The sequence below is a fragment of the Otolemur garnettii genome, unplaced genomic scaffold (assembly GCF_000181295.1).
Source record: "Otolemur garnettii isolate 467f Iridium unplaced genomic scaffold, OtoGar3 scaffold00093, whole genome shotgun sequence".
NCBI lineage: Eukaryota > Metazoa > Chordata > Mammalia > Primates > Galagidae > Otolemur > Otolemur garnettii.
Genome location: NW_003852488.1, coordinates 6,608,192 through 6,615,471, shown reverse-complemented (window position 1 = coordinate 6,615,471; position 7,280 = coordinate 6,608,192).

Sequence of the window (7,280 nt, the reverse complement as noted above, 5' to 3'; positions counted from 1 at the left end):
GCCGTCATTGTTGTTTGGCGGGTCCGGGCTGGATTCGAACCCCGCCACTTTAGGTGTACGTGGCTGGTGCCTTAGCCAGTTGAGCTATAGGCGCCGAGCCGACTACTGTACCATCTTTCCACACATAATTAGCCTTTCCCCACATCCTTTCTTTGTTTCAGTAAATGATGGTATTTAAACCTAAAGTTTGAACATCTTTGACATCTACTCTTGGAGAGTTGCTCTGTGAGATTTCCTTGATATCCTCTCCCATGTATATGGGAGGCATACATGTTAGCAACCTTCTGTTTATTTTTCTCTATTTAATGTGTCTTTTGTTGTAAGGAGGTCCAATTAAGAACCATGAAGGGTTTAAAAAAATTTTTTTTGTTTCTTTCTATACACTGCAGAAGGAAGAGATTAGGTCCAAAGATGAACTAGTTTGAGCAGGTTATTTTATTTTGAGCTGGGCAACAAAGAGTATAATATGAATGTCAGCCCTCCCATTCCTCTGCAAGAGCCACCTCTAGAATTCTGAGGCAAGGGTGAGTAAGTCTCCTCAGTCTGTTGGGTTTCAGGCAGCTGCCTGGGTCTTCAGTTTTCACAGTGCTGTTGGTCAAAGAATAACCAGACACTCCAAAGTAAGGCAAGCATGAAACAAAGTTTGCTGAGAAAGATTAAGAAAGTTTACGAGGCAGGATATGATCACCAGACAGCGGAAAGGCCCTCATTGTCTCATCAAAGAAAAAGCATTGGGTTGTGACCTCTGATTCTCTTTTATACTGTCTAGACCAGGCCTACCTGAGTGTTCAGAGGTCACCTTGAAACTTGAGTCTTACTGCACTTGTGAACCTCCCATGAGCCTCTCTGAGAGCCCAATGAGGGGGTGTAGAGCACAATGTAGATTTAAGCTAATGACATAATAGTCTTATGGGTGCCCTAGACTACCTTTAAGATTTTATTGTACCTGTTGCTAGGCTAGAGAATCTTCTTCATCCTTTTGCAGCTGGCTCACTAAGCTCTGATTGATAGATTGGTAGGCTGGTTCCTCCTCCCCAGGTGTGAACTATCACTCTTGACAAAATTAAGGTAGGAGGCACCAAGACGGAGGCCTGCTTCCTTCTTGTCCTCTTTCTGAGGACAGCTGTTCCTATCTAACAAGCCTCCTCCTAGTGGTCCTTCTAGAAGCTGCTTTCCCCAGGCCCTTCTGTACATCCTGGGGGGATCCTACACTTCATAGTCCTATCCACAGTGTTATTGCCTTCACATGAGTCTGGGTGATGGCTTACTTGACTATACAGGCCCCAGCCCACTTTACTCAGACCTAACTAAAGAAAACTACAAGTTAGGAGGGAAGATTTGTAAGCCGTTTGCTAAAGTCAAGTCTTTCTATAATCTGAGGGAAAGCTCCAAAATTAAACTTCATATTGGGTCTCTTCAGACATTCTCCAGATTCTAACTTAAGTTTTCCAGCTTTTTGACAATGTACCACGCTCAGGGAAAGCAAAGTATGTTAGTGTTTAAGAGCCCAGGTTGTGGCAGGAACCATATGGGTTTTAAATCTCAGCTCTACTGTTTGCTAGTTGTGCAATCTCAGAGACTGGAGGGAGGGCTTAAAGGCTGTGTCTTGGCTCACTCATCTATAAAACCAGGACCATGATCCTATTGATCTCACAGGGATGTTGTGAGGCTTAAATAAGTTAATTCAAATAAAGCACTTAAAATAGTGCCTGGCACTAGCAAGTGCTATATAAATGTTAGCTGTTTAAAAGCAGTGTATGATTAAGAGCTGGATTTAAATCATGATGCACCACTTATAAACTATGTGTCCTATAGCAAGTTGCTGAACTTTCCTGTGCCCAAATTCCTCAATTTCAAAATTAGAAAATAGTAGTACCTAACTCACAGAATTGTGTGTAAATTACTTTATACACCATTGGTAAAAAGTACGTGTTGTATCAAGTAATTATTACTATACTTATAATTCTTAGATATTGTTGCCTTCATGTATATGTCTTCAATGCAAATCTCTATCTTCATTTAAGATAATCTCTATTATCACCCCTGGCCAGGCTCAGTGGCTCATGCCTATAATCCCAGCACTTTAGGAGGTTGAGGCAAGAGGACTGGTTAAAGCCAGGAGTTATAATCCACCCACTGTACTCTAGCCTGGGTAACAGAGAAATAAAGGAAAGAGAGAAAAAGAGAGAGGAAAGAAGGAAGGAAGGAAGGAAGGGAGAGAGTGAAGAGGGGAGGGAGGAGGGAGAGAGGGAGGGAGGAAAGAAAAGAGAAAGAAAAAGTGAAAACCCACCCTAATGGGAGAGAAGAAATGGAAAGAAAACCTATAAATTAGAAGAGAAATAAGAAGGAGCAATAATTTACATTTTATGGACCTTATTTGGATCTTGATACAAACCAAAAAAAATGTGTAACAAAAAGACAGTCATGGTACAATTGAAAATAACTTTCTACTCTTATGAGTTTTTAACTGGAACACACATCTATAACAAAAGACAGATTAATAAGAGGAAAAGAAATTTTTATTAGCCTGTATACTTCTTATATCCATAAGAGAACTGAGGAAAATGAGTAAATCTCAAAAAGGTGAGATTTATACCTGTAATCCTAGCATTCTGGGAGGCCTAACTGGGAGGATCACTTGAGCTCAGAAGTTTGAGACCAGCATGAACAAGAGCAAGACCCTATCTCTCCTAAAATTAGAAAAAAATAGCTGGGTGGGGCTGCACCTGTGGCTCAAGGAGTGGGCTCTGGCTCCATATACCAGGGGGTGACAGGTTCAAGCCCAGCACCCTGGCCAAAACTGCAAAAAAAAGAAAAAGAAAAAAAAACCACAACCAAAAAACTAGCTGGGTATTGTGGCAGGCATCTGTAGTCCCAGCTACTCAGGAGGCTGAGGCAAGAGGATCTCTTGAGCCCAATAGTTTGAGGCTGCTGTGAGCTATGATGACACCACGGCACTCTACTGAGGGCGACAAAGTAAGAATAAAAAAAAAAAAGAGGCTCAGCGCCTATAGCTCAACTGGCTAAGGCACCAGCCACGTACACCTAAGGTGGTGGGTTCGAATCCCCAGCCCGGACCCGCCAAACAACAATGACGGCTGCAACCAAAAAATAGCCGGGCGTTGTGGCGGGCGCCTGTGGTCCCAGCTACTTGGGAGGCGGAGGCAGGAGACTCGCTTGAGCCCAGGAGTTGGAGGTTGCTGTGAGCTGTAATGCCACGGCACTCTACCCAGGGGGACAGCTTGAGGCTCTGTCTCAAAAAAAAAAAAAAAAAAAAGATGCCTCTGAATTCAGGTTTAAATACATCTTCTGCTGAGTTAAAGAAGGAAGCATCTTGGGGTGACCAGTTACAGGGAGCTAATCAGGAAAAGGATGGCAAACATGGGTCAGGTTGGTCATGCAGATTCAAGATGTTACCAAACAAAACTGGGGTCTGCTTGCCCAGGATGGCAAAACCAGATGCCGTAGCCAAGAGTTGCAATAGGAGAAAAAAAACTTTCATGGCATGGCTCCCAGAAAGGAGTATAGGCAGCAAATGGTTCAGACTCAAACTCTTCAATGGCTTATATGAAAGAATTTTTAAAGGCAGAAAGTTACAGGCAAAATCAGGTATTAATGCGTGAAGGTTATACATTGGTCTGGCATAAAAAAGTAGGATATTTTGAAGGGATAGTTGAGGGGAGTTCGTTTGCAGACCATAAGTGGATTCAAGGATTCTTTGATCAACCAAAAGGGATGTTGAGATGTGTGTGACTCTCTTCAGGCTCCTCAGGGAGAACCTTAGAACAAAGAATCAATTTTTTGCTCCCCCTGTATCTGCATTTTCCATCTGGTGGGGGTTTCTGAAGACCAGCTCAAGAACTTATGTTAGGATGCCATCTTTGGTTTCTATGGAGAATCCTAACCTTTTGAATCTGGCTGGCAAGGAGGATCATTGTTATTATTATCTTCCTGCTCTTCAGGTTTCCTGCCCATTTGCTTTACAAGGGTAAATAGATGCTCAGAAATTCTGTTGAAGAGACTGAAGATTTCTCCTTAATTTCCACGTTTCCAGAATTCCCCTAAGAGGAGTCCTTGCTCCTTCTCAAAGTCAGTGTCTCTTCTATGGTAAGAGTTGGGGGTGGGGGAGGATTTTGTCATTCTTCTTTTCCTGAGAAAGACTCATAAATGGGATATTTCCTTTATAATATAAATTTATCTTAATGAAATGGCAAGTTCTACTTTCTTTCTAGAGTTTCATCTGTGAATGTTGTCTCTTTTTTCTTTCTTTCTTTTTTTGGAGACAGAATCTCATTATGTTGCCCTTGGTAGAGTGCTATGGCATCACAGCTCACAGCAATCTCCAACTCTTGGGCTTAAAGTGATTCTCTTGCCTCAGCCTCCCAAGTAGCTGGCACTACAGGCACCCAACACAATGCCCAGCTATTTTTGTTGTTGTTGCAGTTGTTATTGCTGTTTAGCTGGCCCAGGCTGGGTTTGAACCCACCAGCCTGGGTGTATGAGGCCATCACCCTACACATTGATCTACAGGTGCTGCCCTGTTGTTTCTTAAAATAATCTTTATGCCAAAAAAGGAATATTTTGGAGTGGGACATTCTTGTGTCCTATAATGGTATTGATGAATTATCATTAATTTGTTAAAGTGAGATTATAATATTGTGATCATGTAAAAGTTGTTATTTTTTTAGTTGAGGATGAAATTATATGATTCCTGAAGTTTACTTTAAAGTAATGTGTGGGAGATGTAGAGGAATGGGGTAAGATTGGCCAAAGTTTGGCGGTGGGAACATGGAAGTCCATTAATCTATTGACTTCTTTTGTGTATGGAGAAGGAACAAAGAAAGGGGCCTCAAGGGGGATGGGAGGAAAGCCTGACCAGCCTGATAAGGATGTCTGGAGGTTCTATACAAACATTCAGCAGTTAGATTACCACTCAGTTCTTACCAAAAAAGGGGAAAAAAAGTGGGTATGAGGTAACTTAGGTAATGGATGTCCAATAGAAAAGGACAATGATCAATGATCAATAGAAAAGAACAAAGGCGCCTAGAGGTGCAGAGTGATCAATGAAAGAGTTACAAACAATTTCAAACTGAAAGAAAGAGGATATTTTTATCTCTACACTTTGCAGAAGCCTTTACATCTCTGTCTCTCTCTTCTTACTCATGAGAAAAACCTGCTTCCAACTCCTGTAGGAAGTGCTCTAAGCTTTCTCTTTGTTCTTAAGTAAAATTTCTCTTTGTTATACTAAAGTCTGTGCAAAGTTACTTTTGCTTTCCATTCATGCTGCCTGTGCTGTTACAATTTTAATCTTGGTTTCTATCCATTTTCACTTTTGACTCCTCCATCCCTCAGTTGAACATTTTGGTTTCCCTAAGTAGTCAAATGAGGCCTGCTGCATTCAGGGAACTGTGACCCTTGACCTCCAACATGTATGTCGTAATTTTTTTAAATAAGGAAAATGGGGAAAGAGAAAAAAGACATATACACATCTGAGATCTGGTCTTACCCTAGAGTTGTCTCTTTTTCACCTGGTATCCCAAATAATCAGTAAGACTCAACATTCTCCAGCAATACATTTTCTAAAGCAAAATTTTCTGTCAACAGCAGTATCATATCACCTTCAAAGGACAGCTGAAGGAAGGCTTTAGCACCAAAGTCTGAACCCCCTCAAATTCTCCTCGAAATACACTGTCACATCTTCTGGGGCATCCAGTGGGTATCTATTTCATAGCATACAATAACACACACACACAAATTTTCAAAGGACAAAACTTAATTTTCACAAATAGTTAAGATGTATTTTTCAATATGCAACATAATTTCGGATCTGCTTCTTCTCACAAAGGAGATAGCTCTCAATAGGTTTTTTTTTTTTTTTTCAGAACAATGTCAGTTCCCATTTTTGTCCTCAGACTATGCCCTGAGATCTACCGTGGCATAAGAAATGGGTCCAGAGCCATCTACCTCTCCATGGACTCCCTTATGCTCACAAAGATGCAAAAAGTACATTAGTATTTAAGGTTTGTTTTCTTGTTTGTTTTTTCTTTACACTTTGTCCAGGTCCTCACATCTTTCCAGTGTGGAGAGTATTGGAATGCAGAAAGATGTGAGGGTTTCCTCTTCTCTCCAAGCAAACCCTTGAGGGTGGGAATGAGAGGAGAACTGTGGGAGGTAAAGAGGGGAGATGGTTTGCTCTTTTCATTCACAAAAGCCATAATAGATATCACAGATTGTTAGATCTGAAAGAGCCTTAAAGATAATCCTAGACCAAACAGTCCCATTTTACACTCAAGAATGATGCTTAAAAAATCAAATGGAGTGTTTTCTCTCAAGTCTACACAGGATGTTTGCAACACATATTTTAAAGATTCAAAGATTCCTCTCTCAAGAATGCGGTTCCTAAGTAAAATCTTAAAGACCAGAACAATAATATCTTCTTTTGATTTTTTTCATCCCTAAGTTATTATCTTGGCCCTAGCCTTTAAAAAAAGATTTTACATACAGTTAAGTATTATAATTTTTTATTTCAAAATTATCTTCAGTTTCCTGCAGCAGAAATCCATAAGGCACACACACTGAAGGACAAAGCTTACCAGTGGCTTATCAAGGACCGGCCAGGGCACAGTCCACCCCCAGGGTGGGCAGTAAGGGGGATGGGGTCTTGTCCAGAAAATTTAAGAACAATATAAAGCCCACTAAGCATTGGTCTGCTTTTTATTATCACCATTCTCTGCAATTCTAAACATCCTCAGTGATAAAACTGTCTTCCCCCCCAGAGTCATAAAAAACATGTTTCATTGACCTAAATTCTAAACAATTGCTGCATTTTCTGTTGAGTTCTAATATGTAAATAAGCTTCAAATTAGCACATTTTTATTACATTTCCTTTAATAAGCATTATATTCTACTAGAAATGAATTCAAAGTGCTCCCACTTATCTAGTTAGCCTTTGACACACACGGGCTCAGCATCACAAGTTTGTTTTGATAATAAGCCCTTTGATGCTGGTGGTACTTCATATTTCTGCATTTACAATTTTGATGTGTAATGAATAATGATATCACAGTGATTTTATGATGAAAAACAGAATTTAAGTTATTCTGGTTCTGCCATTCTGTCACCACTTGCTTTTATGTGTGTAGTATTTTTGTTTGTTAAGGACAAATTTTAGTTCATCTGTGAAATAGTTCATTGAATTTGAGTACTATCTCTAAAATAGAAATTTTTTTTTTAATTGTTAGTTGCTTTAAAACTAAATCAAGAAAAAAATATTACATAAG